General features: G+C 41.7%; 1 long non-coding RNA gene across 7 annotated transcripts in view; it reads right to left on the bottom strand.

Moving 5' to 3' along the window:
• Positions 1–1,745: 1,745 nt before the first annotated feature.
• The window catches only part of LOC149972456 (uncharacterized), an 80,411-nt gene continuing 62,234 nt past the window's right edge, over positions 1,746–19,922 (bottom strand). For 4 of the 7 annotated variants that reach the window (XR_016490857.1, XR_016490858.1, XR_016490856.1 and 1 more), the window contains one exon: positions 15,543–17,685. This is a non-coding gene — a long non-coding RNA (uncharacterized LOC149972456). Of the gene's footprint in view, positions 2,762–5,014; positions 5,072–15,542; positions 17,686–19,922 lie in introns of those variants that run through there. The other 3 variants (XR_016490860.1, XR_016490855.1, XR_016490854.1) reach the window with 1 other exon arrangement.

Raw genomic sequence — 19,922 nt, 5'->3', positions numbered from 1 at the left:
TTCCAGCAGTTCTACACATTTTCTATGGGATGGAGATTTTTTGTCTTCTGTTTTAACTTCTTATGGCTGGGGGCAGTATTGAGTAGCTTGGATGAATAAGGTGCCCAGAGTAAACTGCCTGCTCCTCAGTCCCAGTTGCTAATATATGCATACTATTAGTATATTTGGATATTTGGATAAACACTCTGAAGTTTCTAAAACTGTTTGAATGATGTCTGTGAGTATAACATAACTCATATGGCAGGCAAAAACCTGAGAAGAAATCCAACCAGGAAGTGGGAAATCTGAGGTTGGTTGATTTTCAACTCATTCCCTGGGATATTGGTCATGTTGCACTTCCCAAGGCTTCCACTAGATGTCAACCCTCTTTAGAAACTTGTTTGATGCTTCTACTATAGAGGGGCTCATAAGGACTCCTTGAGTCAGTGGTCTGGCAGATTGCCACAAGTTGGTCATGCGCATTCACATGAGAGGTATCTCGCGTTCCATTGCTTTTCTACAGACAAAGGAATTCTCAGGCTGGAACATTATTGAACATGTATGATAAAAACATCCTAAAGATTGTTTCTATACATCGTTTGACATGTTTCTACGGACTGTAACGGAACTTTTAGAAATTTTGTCTGCTCCTAGTGAACCTGCTTTGTGACATTGGATTTGTTTACAAAACGTGCTAACAAAAGTAGCTATTTGGACATAAATGACGGACATTATCGATATAAATCTAAAATTTATTGTGGAACGGGGATTCTTGGGAGTGCATTCTGATGAAGATCATCAAAGGTAAGTTAATATTTATAATGTTATTTCTGACTTCTGTTGACTGAACAATATGGCGGATATCCTTTTGGCTTGTTGGGTCTCTGAGCGGCTTACTCAGATTGCATGGTTTGCTTTTTCCGTAAAGCCTTTTTGAAATCTGATACAGCGGTTCCATTAAGGAGAAGTGTATCTATAGTTCCATGTATAACACTTGTATTTTCATCAACATTTATAATGAGTATTTCTGTAAATTGATGTGGCTCTCTGCAAAATCACTGAATGTTTTTGGAACTACTGAACATAACGCGGCAATGTATACTGAGATTTTTTTATATAAATACGAACTTTATCGAACAAAACATACATGTATTGTGTAACATGAAGTCCAATGAGTGTCATCTGATGAAGATCATCAAAGGTTAGTGATTAATTCTCTATTTCTGATTTTTGTGACTCCACTCTTTGGCTGGAAAAATGGCTGTGTTTTTCTGTGACTTGGCTCTGACCTAACATGATCGCTTGTGGTGCTTTCACTGTAAAGCCTATTTGGAATTGAACACTGTGGTGGGATTAGCAACAAGATTACCTTTAAAATGGTATAAAATACTTGTATGTTTGAGGAATTTTAATTAGGAGATTTGTTGTTTTGAATTTGGTGCCCTGCACTTTCACTGGCTGTTGTCATATCGATCCCGTTAACGGGATCTCAGCCCTAAGAAGTTTTTAAAGCAAATTTCCTGCAATTATGCTGGGATTTATGCCATATTTACATGATATCTGAGTGAGAGTGACTAACAACATTAATGGGGGCCCCCTGGAGGTCAGGGGCCCTTGGCACATAATTCGGCCAGTAATTTCGGACATGATTACTTTAGATAACTGGCAAAACTAACTTACCTAGCAATCTATAAAATGTTAGCTGACATGGGCTAATTGTAATGCTGTGTGTAGCTGGTGAGATGAGTCAGACGCAGGACAGCAGATATGAGTAAAGAAAGCAATTTACTCAATATAAATACAATACACATAATATAAATACAAGGCCACACAATACGGACTGCAAAACAAACAATTACTCAAACAAACAAACATGGGGGAACAGAGGGTTAAATAATGAACAAGTAATTGGGGAATTGAAACCAGGTGTGTAAGACGAAGACAAACCAAATGGAAAATGAAAAGAGAATCGTCAATGGCTAGAAGGCCGGTGACGTCGACCACCGAACGCCGCCCAAACAAGGAGATGGACCGACTTCGGCGGAGGTCGTGACAGTACCCCCCCCCCCCCCCTTACGCGCGGCTCCAGCAGTGCGCCGACACCGACCTCGGGGACGACCTGGAGGACGAAGCTCAAGGCAATCCGGATGGAGACGGTGGAACTCCCGCAGCAACGAAGGGTCCAAGACGTCCTCCACTTGCACCCAGCATCTCTCCTCCGGACCGTACCCCTCCCACTCCACGATGTACCTCCCACTCCCGACGCCTCGAGTCCAGGATGGCTCGAACAGCATACGCTGTGGCCCCTTCGATGTCCAGAGGGGGGCGGAGGAACCTCCCGCACCTCAGACTCCTGGAGTGGACCAGCCACCACCGGCCTGAGGAGAGACACATGGAACGAGGGATTAATACAGTAATCTGGGGGAGCTGAAACCTGTAGCATACCTCATTCAGTCTCCCCAGGACTTTGAATGACCCCACAAACCACAGACCCAGCTTCCGGCAGGGCAGGCGGAGGGGAAGGTTTCTGGTCGAGAGCGCGAACACCGGGGCCTCACTGTGGTGGCGGTCAGCCCTCGCCTTCTGCTGCCTCACGGTCCGTTGCAGGTGCACATGGGCGGTGTCCCAGGTCTCCTCCGAGTGCTTAAACCATTCGTCCGCGTGAGTGAACACGGCCTCCGCAGTCTGTAGGGCTGTAGGGAGACTGGGCAAAGGGAGGAGACGGCAGGACCACGGCCGTTGTAGAATGGGTAGGGGTTGTAACTTCCCTCTGGGCAGGTGCCTGGAAAATGAAAAGTAGATCGGCAATGGCTAGAAGGCCGGTGACGTTGACCGCCAAACGCCGCCCGAACAAGGAGAGGGACCGACTTCAATGGAAGTCGTGACACTAAATTGAGTGACTGTCAGTGACTGACATAACAACAGGAAAAAACTGCTGATGCAGTTCTAAATTGTACGTTGTGTAATCTACTACCTTAACTAACATTAAGTTGAGACTGACTTCCTTTGGCCCTGAGCGGCTGCCTATGTCGCTTATGTCTAGAAACAGCACTGCTCTGATGCTTCCAGCCCGACCCACATCCATATGTAAACTATTACTTCAAGTTCTACATGTAAGCTTTAAATCAGTGGATCATTGGACGAATTCTTTAAGTTTAGCTTATTGTCCCTACTCAATCTGAAAGTGTAATTTTTTCTGCACAGCGAGAAAGCAGTTTATATGCCCTTGAGTTGTGCTTCACATTATAAGGATTAATCATACTGTACGCACATGCACACGCACACACACGCCTGTACTGTACCAAGGTTTAAAGTCCCTCTGCTGTGTGCCCTCTAGCAGAGATGTCACATCAGCATTTTAGAATGTTACCTCAACTCTTCTCTCTAAACCATCCATCCTCATTTAGACACTGGCATATCATTTGGGTTTCCCCCTGAGCAGCCAAACTCTGTCAACAAGCACGGTACACACACACACACACACACACACCTTTGTTTCCCTGAAGCTAAACTTTGCAGTGGTCTGTCAATACACAGATATTAATAATAACTTCCCATTCTACCAATAGCCAGTCCCTGTTGGCCAAGACGTAACATAGGAAATTTAAATCCGGGACACTCAAATTAGTTACGTTTGGTATGGTTACATAAGACAGATGGTTACTTAAGGCAAAAAATAAAGTAATGTGGTTGGTCGGGGTGGATGGGTAGGCGTATAACACGAACATCTAGTAAATTTGGAACATAATAGGAATTGTAATTTGTAACATATCATACAAAATGGGTGATGGTCATCCAGAAATGAATACATACCTTACAAAACGTAACATATCATGCCTAATGGAGTGTCTCAGATTTACTTGTAGAATAATATGAAATGCTCTGAGACCAGGTTGGTGTAATATGGTATAGATGGACAACATCCATCTAGTTTAGTCAGATAGGAATTTTGTTTGTTAGGTGGGCGTGGAAGTGTTTGTGTGTGTGCAAATACATTTAGTTTCTTTCTCATTCTCCACTGTCTTTGTGCATATATCAGCAGAGAGGATACGCCGTAGATTTGATCCCTGCTTGATGGCAGCAGGTGTGTGTGTGTGTGTGTGTGTGTGTGTGTGTGTGTGTGTGTGTGTGTGTGTGTGTGTGTGTGTGTGTGTGTGTGTGTGTGTGTGTGTGTGTGTGTCTGTGTGTGTGTGTGTGCGCACGCTTCACTGCACCAGGTGTCTTTGTCACACATTGACTACCTGTTCTAGCTTTTAAACTCCCTCATTCTCACTCTCTTTTTTCCCTCTCTTTCTCTAATCCTGTCTGTCATTTATTAATGCCTTTCTTTGTGTTCTATCCTTTTCCCCTTTTCTCCGCTCTCTGTCATTCTATTTCAGTGGTCTCTCTTTCTTTATTTATCTCTCATTTCTGTCTAATTCTCTCTCTCACTTTCTCTCTTCCACTCTGTCCTTCTTTCTATACAGGTGTGAGTGTGATTATATGTGGTGCCCTGGAGAGAAAAAGGCTGGAGTCTGACACTCGTCATTAGGAGGAAAGAGAGGAACAGATGACAGAAGGGAAGGATGGAGAGAGGGGGGAGAGATACATGGAGTGATAGGGGCTGCTATGGAGTTAGATGGAGGAGGATGAAAAAACAGAGGTAATAGAAGAGTAATAGCTAGAGATTGAAGAGAAAGTAGAATCCCACAACCTATTTTTTGAGAACTTAAGACAGACTGGATCTGCGGTTTCTTTCAGATGAAATAAGACGGTTTTAAAAATTATATGAGCCAATGCACATCTACCCATAAAAGTGAAACTAGAGAAGTGTGTTTGTGTGTTAGACTGGGGAACAGGAGGGTAGAGATACATTTAAGATCAGTGCCAATATCTATTATGGATGAAGTTTTGAAGAATTGTCCCTCCCTTTTTCACGCCATCCTTCTATCTTTCTCCTGAGGAGCGGGAGAACACAAGGACACATGCATGCTTGCATGCTTGCACGCACACATGCACGTACACTTCATTTGAAGGACCTTCACCATTGTATTACCTTTGTGTTTGTGTCAGTTTCTTTGAGCATAAAAACACTGAATCCTGTCACAGGAACCTGAAAGAAAAAAAGAAAAATATTGCTTTACATATCTATCTACAGTTGAAGTCAGAAGTTTACATACACCTTAGCTAAATACATTTAAACTCAGTTTTTCACATTTCATGACATTTCATCCTAGTAAAAATTCCCTGTCTTAGGTCAGTTAGGATCACCACTTTATTTTAAGAATGTGAAATGTCAGAATAATAGTAGAGAGAATGATTTATTTCAGCTTTTATTTATTTTATCACATTCCCAGTGGGTCAGAAGTTTACATACACTCAATTAGTATTTGGTAGCATTGCCTTTAAATTGTTTAACTTGGGTCAAATGTTTCGGGTAGCCTTCCACAAGCTTCCCACAATAAGTTGGGTGAATTTTGGCCCATTCCTCCCGACAGAGCTGGTGTAACTGAGTCAGGTTTGTAGGCCTTCTTGCTCGCACACGCTTTTTCAGTTCTGCCCACAAATTTTCTATAGGATTGAGGTCAGGGCTTTGTTGTCCTTAAGCCATTTTGCCACAACTTTGGAAGTATGCTTGGGGGTCATTATTCATTTGGAAGACCCATTTGCGACCAAGCTTCAACTACTGATGTCTTGAGATGTTGCTTCAATATATCCCCAACATGTCGTCCTCATGATGCCATCAATTTTGTGAAGTGCAGCAGCCCTTCTGCAGCAAAGCACCAACACAACATGATGCTGCCACCCCCATGCTTCACGGTTGGGATGGTGTTCTTCGGCTTGCAAGCATCCCCCTTTTTCCTCCAAACCTAATGATGGTCATTATGGCCAATCAGTTCTATATATGTTTCATCTGACCAGAGGACATTTCTCCAAAAAGTATGATCTTTGTCCCTATGGGCAGTTGCAAACCATAGTCTGGCTTTTTTATGGAGGTTTTGGAGCAGTGGCTTCTTCCTTGCTGAGCGGCCTTTCATGTTATGTCGTTATAGGACTCGTTTTACTGTGGATATAGATACTTTTGTACCCGTTTCCTCCTGCATCTTCACAAGGTCCTTTGCTGTTGTTCTGGGGTTGTTTGGCACTTCTCCGACCAAACTACGTTCATCTCTAGGAGACAGAACGCTTCTCCATCCTGAGCGGTATGACGGCTGGGTGGTCCAATAGTGTTTATACCTGCATACTATTGTTTGTACAGATGAATGTGGTACCTTCAGGTGTTTGGAAATTGCTCCCAAGGATGAACCAGACTTGTGGAGGTCTCCAATCTTTCTTCTGAGGTCTTGGCTGATTTCTTTTGATTTTCTCATGATATCAAGCAAAGAGGCACCGAGTTTGAAGGTAGGCCTTGAAATACATCCACAGGTACACCTCCAATTGACTCAAATTATGTCAATTAGCCTATCAGAAGCTTCTAAAGCCATGACATAATTGTCTGGAATTTTCCAAGCTGTTTAAAGGCACAGTCAACTTAGTGTATGTAAACTTCTGACCCACTGGAATTGTGATACAGTGAATTATAAGTGAAATAATCTGTAAACTATTTTTGGAAAAATTACTTCATGCACAAAGTAGATGTCCTAACCGACTTGCCAAACTATAGTTTGTAACAAGAAATTTGTGGAGTGGTTGAAAAACGAGTTTTAACCTGTCTAGGACACAGGTCAACATTCTGCTGAAAAGGCAGCGCGGGAAAATATTCTTTAGAAATATTTAACTTTCACACATTAACAAGTCCAATACAGCAAATTAAAGATAAACATCTTGTTAATCTACCCATCGTGTCGGATTTTTTAAATGTTTTACAGCGAAAACACATGTTAGATCACCACCAAATCCCCAAAGAAACACAGCCATTTTCCAGCCAAAGATAGTCACAAAAGCAGAATTAGAGATAAAATGAATCACTAACCATAATCTTCATCATATGACATCATGTTACACAATACATTTATGTTTCATTTGATAATATGCATATTTATATCCACAAATATCTCGGTTTACATTGGCACCATGTTCAGAAATAACTCCAAAATATCCGGAGTAATTACAGAGAGCAGATAACAGAAATACTCATCATAAACTTTGACGAAAGATACATGTTTTACATATAATTAAAGATACACTGGTTCTTAAACCAGATGGCCCAATTTAGATTTTTTTCATTGACGGAGAGCCACTCCAAAACTCAGACATAATTTACAAACGATGCATTTGTGTTTAGTGAGTCTGTGTGGTATGTCACAAAATCATGTTATGACCACATATATCAATATTCATTTTATATATCAATATTTTGCTAAGTCTTGCTAAATGGGTGGGTCTCTACAGAAAATGTAAACGGTACAGCCAATGGTTACTTGCATAGTAGCAATGTCAGAAATAGATAGTGTCAAAATAAAATATTATACAGTATGTACACGAACAATATCAGTAACGATAGTGACAAACGAGGTAGTTGTATGCATACAATCAAGGATAAAGTGGCTGAGCAGCAGTATTAAAAAAATTATAGGAGCAGCAACGTATGGCGTGTGTGTGTTAGGAGAGAGTCATTTGAATAGAGGCACCAACTCGCCTTCCGAACGTTTTATTCTCAGTTTATTATTTTTGGCAATGAGACCTGCTCATGTTGTTTTATAGTTAAAATGTATACAACAAAAATAATATTGGAACTCTGTGGTCTTCCCATTGTTTCCTATAGGGAAATATAGGAATGTCTGTCTATTTCGCCAAATATCTCCCAATGTGTATATTTAGTTTTTTTTCAAATTGGGTGTAACCAGTGTGAAATGGCTAGCTAGTTAGCGGGGTGCTAGCGTTTCAATAGGTGACGTCACTCGCTCTGAGACCTGGAAGTAGTTGTTCCCTTTGCGCTGCAAAGGCCCCGGCTTTGGTGGAGCGATGGGTAACGATGCTGCAAGGGTGGCTGTTGTCTATGTGTGCAGAGGGTCCCTGGTTTGAGACCAGGTAGGGGCGAGGAGGACGGAAGCAAGACTATTACACGGGCACCATTTTAATCAGGAGAATCTCCTCTTTGTAATTATATAAGTCTGGGCAGCAAGCTCGTTTGTCATCGATCGCTAGACCAGAAATAGTGAGAAGTTTAAATTTTTTCCCCTACTTTTTCATTACGCAGACATAAGCACAGTTGACACTATCAAAATGCAGATGTTTACTTTCTACACAAGTTGTTTTTTATCAGCTTCGTCCAACGAACAGATTGTAGTGGTAAAATAAAGAGATACATTTTTTATGGAATTCTAAGCATCACTCCAGTCAGAACAGGCTCTGCGGGGCCTCCCGGGTGGCGCAGTGGTTAAGGGCGCTGTACTGCAGCGCCAGCTGTGCCACCAGAGACTCTGGTTTCATGCCCAGGCTCTGTCGTAACCGGCTGCGGCCCGGGAGGTCTGTGGGGCGACGCACAAATGGCATAGCGTCGTCCGGGTTAGGGAGGGTTTGGCCGGTAGGGATATCCTTGTCTCATCGCTCACCAGCGACTCCTGTGGCGGGCCGGGCGCAGTGCGTGCTAACCAAGGTTGCCAGGTGCACGGTGTTTCCTCCGACACATTGGTGCGGCTGGCTTCTGGGTTGGATGCGCTCTGTGTTAAGAAGCAGTGCGGCTTGGTTGGGTTGTGTATCAGAGGATGCATGACTTTCAACATTCGTCTCTCCCGAGCCCGTACGGGAGTTGTAGCGATGAGACAAGATAGTAGCTACTAAACAATTGGATACCACAAAATTGGGGAGAAAAGGGGGTCAAAAAAAAGGAAAAAAAGCCCCGTGTTCCAGTTGTGTTCCAGTTAAGCCTTGGGTGAATTTTGACTCGTTCTATTGTCCAGCCTATAGATAGCCAGAGCGAATTTACGAAAGCACCCGAATGTCCATTGAGAAAGCACAACGACTATACCATTTAGCTAAGCTAAGAATGACGAGAATGATCAAGTCAATAAACGTTGGGTAGTTAGATAGCCTATAGTAAATATGCTGTCAAGTTTGATGTATAACTTGTTACGGAGGTGGTCCCTGCACAGGGACAGCTCAGTGGAAATTTCAGAGCGCCACCTATAGTACTCGAGTATAGTACTCGATAAATCTCAAACTTTCATAAAAATACACATGCAAGGTACTGAATTAAAGCTACACTCATTGTGAATCTAGCCACCAAGTCAGATTTGTAAAATGCTTTTCGGCGAAAGCATGAGAAGCTATTATCTGATAGCATGCACCCCCCCAAAATACCAGCACGACACGTAAACAACAGATTTTGCGGTAGCCAGCGCTACCCAAAACGCAGAAATAAAATATAAAACATTCATTACCTTGGACGAGCTTCTTTGTTGGCACTCCTATATGTCCCATAAACATCACAATTGGGTCTTTTTCCCGATTAAATCCGTCATTGTATACCCAAAATGTCATTTGCTGAAGGCCAGTCTGATGCTGCAAAAAGCCTATTTACAAGAACCAACTTTAGGTATTAATAAACGTTAATGATGTATCAAATTGATCACGGGGCGATCTGTATTCGATAGCAGCAAGTCTGGAAATCATCGTCCATTTTTTCAGTTTCACAACATACTGTGGTGCGCCTCAAGAAAGGAGGGGTCTATTCGTGTTGTAACCAAGGATAAATGAGTTAAATGAGAACCAAGGATAAATGAGAAATTGACAGCAATGGCGACATCATGTGGAAGCTGTAGGCGTTTACAGGGGATCCTCATTTATTTTAGGTCGCCTTAAACAATACATTGAATGGCGGACAAATATTTTGTTTGTGTTTTTGGTAAACAGTTTTACCAGGGATTTTTACTCCTAAACACGTTCTGTTATAGCCACAGACCCGATTTTAACCAGTTTTAGAGACTTCAGAGTGTTTTCTATACACACATACTTATCATATGCATATACTATATTCCTGGCATGAGTAGCAGGACTTTGAAATGTTGCGCAATTTTTTACAAAAAGCTGCGAAAATTCGCATCATCCATAACAGGATAACTACTAACGTTAGGTAGCTGGCTAACATACCGGTCAACACTGCTGTAATGGTATGCTATGTGGTTCGTAAGGACAGCGTCGCTAACAAATTGTCAGCCAACATAATGTGTAAGGTAACTTATTTGAAGTCATTACTTTATTACATTGAGTAGCAAGCTACCCCTTGACCGTTATGGCAAATCTTGTCTGTGATATGATGGGGGTTTTTCACACCTAGCTCGGCTGTTAGACTATTCTTTAGTAAATGTTGTTCAGCTATTAGCCCTCCTCCCCAAATTGCAAAAAATTGCTGTTCCCATCTCATTCCTTTCCCTCTTCCACGCATCATCATTCTGCTCCTGAGTGGCTCACTTGTAGGCGTGCTGGCAGGATATGACAGTAATCTTTGGTTGTGCGTCAAGAATTCTGCCAACAGTAGCACGTTTGTATGAAGGTGTGTTTATTCACAGGCAAATTGTAATATGCTATGAAGGTACATTTATGTCTTTTTGTCGAGAGCAAAAACTGTTTTATATTCAATCAAAAATTATTGTTCTTAGAGCAACTTTTAATCCGACACGGGACACCTACGAAGATGGCATCGCAGGTAAGATCCACTGAGCTGTATTGACGTATCCTAAAAATGACATATGCTGCTTTAGATTGAACGGTCACATCTCAGTTATTGTTTTCATATCTATAAAAAAATTACCTGTTTTCTTTAGCACGAGCTGACCAAGGGGTAGAAAATGTAGATGTTGCCTGATGTTCACTGTCTGAAGAACAGGCCGTGTTAGCTTTATTGCTAGCAAAAGTGTCCATAAACAGAGGTAATTAAACTGTTCTGTGTTCTTTTTCTCCATCTCTGCCTGTCTTGTTGTACATTTAACCTGTCTCACATGCATTAATTAAGAAACCCTTAAAATGTCAGCTGATAAGTCATGATTTCCCTGGGGGTTAGCCTTGCAAAAACCAAGGGTTGAGGCACATACCCCTCTATATTTAAATGTTTCAGATAGGTGTCTGCATCACATTAAGTATCTCCTATTGACATTATCTTCTAGTCTTTGTCTGTTTTTCAGCATAAAGTACTCTGTAGCCACTTAGTGTGGACACCAAGTGAGACCACACATGCACAATAACAGTCTTCTGCACTTTATACCCTCTCCCTTCTCCCTAAATCCTCTAGGTTATATCAGCTGTTTTGGTGAACCACTCCCGCATCTGAACTGGCTGACACAGAGGGCACAGCATGATCATAGGTGAGATGTCACTTGGTCAGGTCAACAGGAAGAATTATTAAAGAGATGCTTTACATTGAAATACAGACAGAGATGCAGTAGTCCCAGAGTTAATGATCCAAGGTCAGTTTTGCATTTCACCTCCCCATTCTAGCTACTGCTGTATCAATATGTTTTTACCATGACAGTTTACCATCCAGGGTTACTCCAAGCAGTTTAGTCTCATCAACTTGCTCAATTTCCACATGATTCATTACAGTAGAGGTGGTCTAGAGTTTGTTTCCCTCTGGTTGCACATGTGACATGCTGGTAGAAATTAGGTAAAACAGATTTAAATGTGCCCGCATTAAAATCAGCAGCCACTAAGAGCTGGATGAGCATTTTCTTGTTTGCTTATGGCCTTATACAGCTTGTTGAGTACGGTTTTAGTGCCTGCGTCAGTTTGTGATAGTAAATAGACTGCTACGACAATATAGATGAAAATTATCTTTGCAAATAGTGTGGTCTACAGCTTATCATAAGTTGCTCTACCTGAGGCAAGCAACACCTCGAGACTACCTTAATATTAGACATTGCGCACCAGTTGTTATTGACAAACAGACACACACCCCCACCCCTCGTCCTGCAGATGCACGGAAAACCCATCCAACTGTATATTATCTGTGTCGTTGTTCAGACACGAAACACAAGATATTACAGTTTTAATGTCCCGTTGGTAGGATAGTCTTGAACGGAGCTCATCCAGTTTATTTTCCAGTCATAGACCACTCGCAAACAAATTCTCACAAAGCACCCTGATCTGCGGCCCCTGTATTTCCTTATTTTCTTAATGTGAATGACGGGGGTTGGGGCCTTGTCTGGGAGCAACATTATATCCTTCACATCAGACTCATTAAAGAAGAAATCTCCATCCAGTTCGGGTTGAGTAATCGCTGTTCTGATATCCAGAAGCTCTTTTCGGTCATAAAAGACAGAAGCATTAACATTATGTACAAAATAAGTTACAAACAATGCAAAAAAACACACTAAATAGTATAATTGGTTAGGAGCCCGTAAAACAGCAACCATCCCCTCCGGAACTGTAATTCAGAAAAATCTTTGAAATTGTTGCATGTTGTATAAAAACTTTTGTTCGGTGTATATATACACTAAGTGTACAAAACATTAAGAACATGACATTGACCAGGTGAATCCAGGTGTAAGCCATTATTCCTTAATGATGTCACTTGTTAAAGGGGAGGTTACACAGTGTATTTCGACATGCAAAGCCTGATTTTTTTTTGGGAGCAACCAAGTATTCCATTGGCAGTGCTATTGTAAACTTGAATTTGCCCAAAATGTCTGGGCCTTAATGGCACAGGTGGTGTGCTTGCATAACTGTGAGGGTTGCTGGTTTAAACCCTGGTCTGCTGGCTTTTGCCCTCTAATAGCTCAAATCAGTTTTGAACTAACTATTAAATTATGTTCAGAATTTACCTTGAAAGTCATTGTCTACAGTTTTCAGACAACCTGGACTCAGGGGTAGATAGTGGTAAATAGTAAACGTAAATCCTGGACACTCCAATTAGTATGATATGTTACGTTTTGCATGGTATGTATTATTTTGTGGATGTCCATCATCCATTTTGTACAATATGTTACGAATTTGCAAAAAGTATGATATGTTACGAATTCCAATTTGTTGTTGTTAATGTTACTCGGTGGCTAGGTGGCTAACACTAACGTTAGCTAGGTGGCTAACGTTAGCTAGGCTAGAGGTTAGGGTTAAGGTTAGTGTTAAGGATAGGGTTAGGGTTAAAGGGTTGAGGTTAGTGTTAGTTAACATGCTAAGTAGTTGAAAATAAGCTATACTGAACAAATATATAAAAACAAATGCAACATGCAACAATTTCAACGATGTTACTGAGTTTCAGTTCATATAGGGAAATCAGTAAATTTAAATTAATTAATTAGGCCCTAATCTATGTAGTTCATATGACTCGGCAGGGGTGCAGTCATGGGTGCGCTTGGGAGGGCATAGAGAGCAAGGCCCACTTGGGAGCGAGGCCCACCCACTGGGAAGCCAGGCCCAGCCAATCAGAATGAGTTTTTCCCAAAAAAGGGGCTTTATTACAGACAGTTTCATCAGTTGTCCGGTCTCAGACTATCCCACAGGTGAAGAAGCTATTAAATTCTATTTTTTTCCACTTTTTTCCCCCTCTTTTTCCCCCTCTTTTTCCCCCTCTTTTTCGTTGTATCCAATTGTTGCAACTCCCGTACGGAGTTACAGTCCTGTCCCATTGCCTCTCCAACTACTGTCGGGAGAGGCAAAGGTCAAGAGCCGTGCATCCTCCAAAACACAACACAACCCAGCCAAGCCGCACTGTTTCTTGACACAATGCCCAACAATTTTCTTGGTATGTCACACCTGTCAAGTGGATGGGTTATCTTGGCAAAGGAGAAAAGCTCACTAACAAGTATGTAAACAAATTTGAGCTTTTTGTGCATATGGAAAACTTTGGGATCCTTTATTTGTAGTCAAATCCAATTTTATTTGTCACATACACATGTTTAGCGGATGTTTTTGCTGGTGTAGCGAAATGCTTGTGTTTCCAGTACCAATAGTGCAGTAATATCTAACAATTCACAACAATACACACAAACCTAAAAGTAAAATAATGGAATTAAGGAATATACAGTAGAATTATTAGGATGAGCAATGTCGTAGTGGCATATACTAAAATACAGTAGAATAGAATAGGGAATACATATGAGATGAGTAAAGTAAAATATGTAAACATTATTAAAGTGACTAGTGTTCCATTATAAAGTGTCCAGTGATTACAAGTCAATGTATTTAGGGCAGTAGCCTATAAGGTATGGGGTTATGTAACAGGGTGGAAGCTATTTAATTCTATTTAACAGTCTGATGGCCTTGAGATAGAAGCTGTTTTTCAGTTTCTTGGTCCCAGCTTAGTGCTGACCTCGCCTTCTGGATGATAGCGGGTTGAACAGGCAGTGGCTTGGGTGGTTGTTGTCCTTGATCTTTTTGGCCTTCCTGTGACATCGGGTGCTGTAGGTATCCGGTTATGTGCCCCCGGGGATGTGTTGGGAAGACCACACCACCCTCTGGAGAGCCCTGCGGTTGCGGGCGGGGAGTTGCCTACCAGGCGGGGTGATACAGCCCGACAGGATGCTCTCAATTGTGCATCTGTAAACGTTTGTGAGGGTTTTAGGTGCCAAGACAAATTTCTTCAGCCTCCTGAGTTTGAGGAGGCGATGTTGCGCCTTCTTCACCACACTGTCTGTGTGGGTGGACCATTTCAGACTGTCAGTGATGTGTACGCTGAGGAACTTGAAGCTTTCCACCTACTCTACTGCTGTCCCGTTGATGTGGATAGGGGCGTGCTCCCTCTGCTGTTTCCTGAAGTCCATGATCAGCTCCTTTGACTTGTCGACATTGAGTGAGAGGTTATTTTCGTGGAACCACACTGAGGGCCCTCTCCTCCTCTCTCTAGGCTGTCTCGCCATTGTTGGGAATCAGGCCTACTACTGTTGTGTCATCTACAACCTTCATGATTGAGTTGGAGGCGTGTGTGGCCACGCAGTCATGGATGAACAGGGAGTGCAGGAAGGGCTGAGCATGCGCCCTTGTGGGGAGCTTGTGTTGAGGATCAGTGAAGTGGAGGTGTTGGTTCCTACCTTCACCACCTGGGGGCGACCATCCGGAAGTCCAGGACTCAGTTGCACAGGGCAGGGTTCAGACCTAGAGGCTCAGAGTTTAATGATGACTTTGGAGGGTACTATGGTGTTGAATGCTGAGCTATAGTCAATGAACAGCATTCTTACATAGGTATTCCTCTTGTCCTGAAGGGATAGGGCAGTGTGCAGTGCAATGGCGATTGCATTGTCTATGGATTTCTTGGGGCGGTAAGCAAATTGGTGATATGATCCTTAAAAAACTTCTTATGGCTGCAATCCCGTTAACAGGAGCGATATGACAACAGCCAGTCAAAGTGTAGGGCGCCATTTTCAAAACATCAACAATTTCAATTAAAATTCCTCAAGCATACATGTATCTCATACCATTTTAAAGCTATTCTCGTTGTTAATCTCACCACAGTGTCCGATTTCAAATATGCATTACAGCAAAAGCACCACAAACGATTATGTTAGGTCACCACATCGCCACAGAAAAACCCAGCCATTTTTTTTCCAGCCAAAAAGTCAAAAAGCACAAATAGAGATAAAATGAATCACTAACCTTTGATGATCTTCATCAGATGACACTAATAGGACTTCATGTTTAACAATACATGTATGTTTTGTTTGTTAAAGTTAATATTTATTGAAATATGAGTTTACATTTGCGCGTTACATTCACTAGTTCCAAAAACATCATCATTCAACAGAAATACTCATCATAAATGGAGATGATAATGCAAGTTATACACATGGAATTATAGATATACCTCTCCTTAATGCAACCGCTGTGTCTGATTTCAAAAAAACTTTACGGAATAAGCCAGCCATGCAATAATCTGAGACGGCGCTCAGAAGTAAAAAATCACAATAGCCGCTACGATGGCGTCAACATAAACGAGAAATTACATGATAAATATTCCCTTACCTTTGATGATCTACATCAGAAAGCACTCCACAATAAATGTCCACCATAAATGTTTGTTTTGTTTGATACTATCCGTTATTTATGTCCAAATACCTTCTTTTGTTAGCGCGTTTGGTATATATATCCAAGCGCTCATTCTGGTCAGCGTTATATCGGACAAAAACTTCAAAAAGTTATATTACAGGTCGAAGAAACATTTCAAACTAAGTACAGAATCAATCATTAGGATGTTTTTAACATATAGCTTCAATAAAGTTCCAACTGGAGTATTCCTTCTTGTCTTCATGAGCAATGGAACGCAATAAGCGTGATCAGAAAATGGCTGCTTGATGGACACCTGATACATTCTGCTCTCATTCACTCCCACAACACCATACAAGTCTCATTAAAATGTATATTATTGGTTGACATCTAGTGGAACCCCTAGGCAGTGCAACATAATTCATATCTCAAGGGGATTTCTTTGGGGACTCTGGTGAATACATACAAAGCTCAGATTTCTCACTTCCTGTTTTGATTTCAACTCAGGATTTTGCCTGCCATATGAGTTCTGTTATACTCACAGACATCATTCAAACAGTTTTAGAAACTTTAGAGTGTTTTCTATCTAATACTAATAATAATATGCATATATTAGCAACTGATACTGAGGAGCAGGCTGTTTACTTTGGGCAACTTATTCATCCAAGGTACTCAATACTGCCCCCCAGCCATGAGAACTAGCATCTCAAAGCACTTCATGATGACAGAAGTGAGTGCTACGGGGCGATAGTCATTTAGTTGTTACCTTTGCTTTCTTGGGTACAAGAACAATGGTGGACATCTTGAAGCAAGTGGGGACAGCAGAATAAGACAGGGTGAGATTGAATATATCTGTAAACACTCCAGCCAGCTGGTCTGCGCATGCTCTGAGGACGCGGCTAGCGATGCCTGGGCCTGCAGCCTTGTGAGGGTTAAATGCTTAAATGTCTACTCATGTCGGCACAGAGAAGGAGAGCCCACAGTCCTTGGTAGCAGACCGTGTCGGTGGCACTGTGTTATCCTCAAAGCTGGTGAAGGGGTTCACCTTGTCCGGAAGCAAGACGTCGGTGTCGGCAACGTGGCTGGTATTACCTTTTGTAGTCCGTGATTGTCTGTATACCCTGCCACATACAGTACGGCTCATGTCTACGCCATTGAATTGCGACTCCACTTTGTCTCTATACTGACGGTTTGCCTGTCTGATTGCCTTACGGGGGGATTAACTACACTGTTTTCATCCTGACATATTCCCAGTCACCTTGCCATGGTTAAATGCGGTGGTTTGCGCTATCAGTTTTGCAAGAATTTACTTGGCATTATCCTACTTCAGCCAGATATTACACTGCTGATGTGTATGGAGTACAAAATTAGTAGTTAGCTTATATTCTCTGAACAATAACAGTGTTCCTGTAACAAAATATATATACTATAAGTGGTGGCTTGTCAGAGCACAGACACATTTCAGTGGTGCTCATAGGGACCCCCATAATAATGTAAATGTCAATGTGGCCCCCCTCAAACATATTGTAACATCGGGAACCCTCAGTAATCAATGTGTGTTAGGACCCTGAGCTCAGTAGAAGACTATAACTATATTTTTTTCTCCATTCCATTGTTTGTTCAGCTTGTAATTGTAGTTGATTTTGTAAACATTATCAGAACAGGTATTGAGCAGAACAAAACATGGACATAGTCAGTGATTCTGTATATTTTTTTTTACAATTTCATCCACATACTTTGTGTCAATATTACAATATTGCTGCGTGCTCAGTCTTTGTCCTTGGTCTGCATCACACAGCCCAGGAGTCCTCAGTCCTGTAAGACACATGAAACACACAGGTAGGTTGCTGTCAATATGTCTGTCATGGATGTAGTCCATACATTACAGTTTTGCTGTTCTCATCTTATCCCAGAGACCTGAGAATCAGGCAGGGATTCTCTCTCTCTGTATACAGTCAAGACAGTGCTGTCAGATTCCTTTCCACGGTGTACATCAACACACAGGTCAAGCCACCCATGACTGTCCAGCCTTGTTGTAATGCTGACTCTACTCTACTTTACCTATGTGGGGTAAGGACTTTAGTAGGGTTGGACAATAATGGACGGTGACCTGATTGCATTTTTTGGGAGAGAATCCTCACTCAGTTTTCTGGGCTTGTGTGAGTTGTGATGTTATTTACAGTGACATAGGCCTACCTTCACAGTAAGCTACTCAAGGGAATGTGTACACTGCATTTTTCTGGACAAATTTCAGTGAGGCTGAATTGTTGTCTGTTGACTGACAAAGTTAGCGAATAGTCACATTGTCCGTCTGCCATGGATCAATGTATAGTCTAAATTCTATCATACTCAAGGGTTCTCCATGTAAAGGAAGGTGTGTCTGGCTATAGTAGCCTAAGAGAAAATGGCATATAGGCAACTACAATATTAGTTCTCACATTTTGTATCACAATGGCTAGAAAACACACACTCCCTTTGACAGCGAGGTTTATTACTGTAGAGACAGCTTTGCGTTTGGTAAGACAGCAGTCGCATTAGTACTGGTAAAGCAGTGATTTCCTCGCTGAGCTATATTTAAGCAGTAAGGCCCAAGGGGGTGTGGTATATGGACAATATATGGTCAATATACCACAGCTAAGGGCTGTTCTTAGGCATGACGCAACACAGAGCATACCACCCTGCATCCCGGATGTTAAACAGGTGACCTGACTCTCTGTGGTCACTTAAGATACCATGGCACTTATTATAAGAGTAGGGGTGTTAACCCCAGTGTCCTGGCTAAATTCCCATTCTGACCATCATGGCCACCTAATCATCCCCAGCTTCTAATTGGCTTATTCATCCCACTTCCTCTCCACTGCAACTATTCCCCAGGTTGTTGCTGTAATTGAGTGTGTTCTCAATCAACTTACATGATAAAATAAGGCTAAAAAAATAGAGCCCTTAGCTGTGGTATATTGACCATATACTACTACAAACCCCCGAGGTGCCTTATTGCTTTTATAAACTGGTTACCAACAAAGTTAGAGCAGTAAAAATAAATGTCTTGTCATACCTGTGGTATATGGTCCGACATACCACAGCAGTCAGCCAATCAGCATTCAGAGCTCAACCACCCATTTTATAAATGAATTTAGCAACTTCATATGGATTTACTTCACCGCACAGTTACCTATAATATAGCTAGCTAGCTAGTTACAGTGGTTCCTCCTTTAAAAGGTTGCGAGCTTGCACCGTGGGACTTGGAGGTACTCAGCGTCACGGCTTCATTGCTCCAGACCACCACAAGGGGGAGTTAGATCACTCATTATGCATATGACCAATCATACCGAGTGGTTCCAATGACGAATTGTGACGCGAGCCACCCTTGCCTTTGTGGCTTTCAACAAAGATGGCTGACAAAACATTACGGTGGAAACAGATGTAAGTTGTTATAACGTCATAGCGAGTCAAGCTAAAACTGTACAATTGAGAGGAATATGTTAGTTAATGTATAGACAAACGTTTGTGCATATTTTGTCATAAAGTTCATTTATGAAAATTGCTATTTAGCAAGTTCTGTCTAGTGTTAGGAAAATGAATTTGTAATTTGTGTTGTTTAATGTTTTTGTGACTCCTGAGAGAACCAGCAAACCAGGCTGATATCTTGTGAAACAGTGGATGAAACGAATCTAGCAAGCTAAAGCAATTTACTGCAAATTGAATGTAAGCTTGCCTTGCAATGCAGCTGAAGTAACATAGCTAGCTACCACCCTGGCATTGAAACCTGCAACAATTATGTTCTGCTTTTCTGATGTATCAAATACTTATGTCATGCAATAAAATGCAAAATAATTACAAAAAAATCATACAATGTGATTTTCTGGATTTTTGTTTTAGATTTCGTCTCTCGCAGTTGAAGTGTACCTATGCTAAAAAGTACAGACCTCTACATGCTTTGTAAGTAGGAAAACCTGCAAAATCGGCAGTGTATCAAATACTTGTTCTCCCCATTGTATGTATTAGTGTTTTAGTGTTTTACACTTCAACAGTGTTTACCACTCATGCTCTTG

Source organism: Oncorhynchus mykiss, chromosome 23 (genome assembly GCF_057628025.1).
Source record: "Oncorhynchus mykiss isolate SJ-2025 chromosome 23, ASM5762802v1, whole genome shotgun sequence".
In the NCBI taxonomy this organism is placed as follows: domain Eukaryota; kingdom Metazoa; phylum Chordata; class Actinopteri; order Salmoniformes; family Salmonidae; genus Oncorhynchus; species Oncorhynchus mykiss.
The sequence above is the reverse complement of the archived record's forward strand: the minus strand, read 5'-3'. Positions and strand labels throughout refer to the sequence as shown.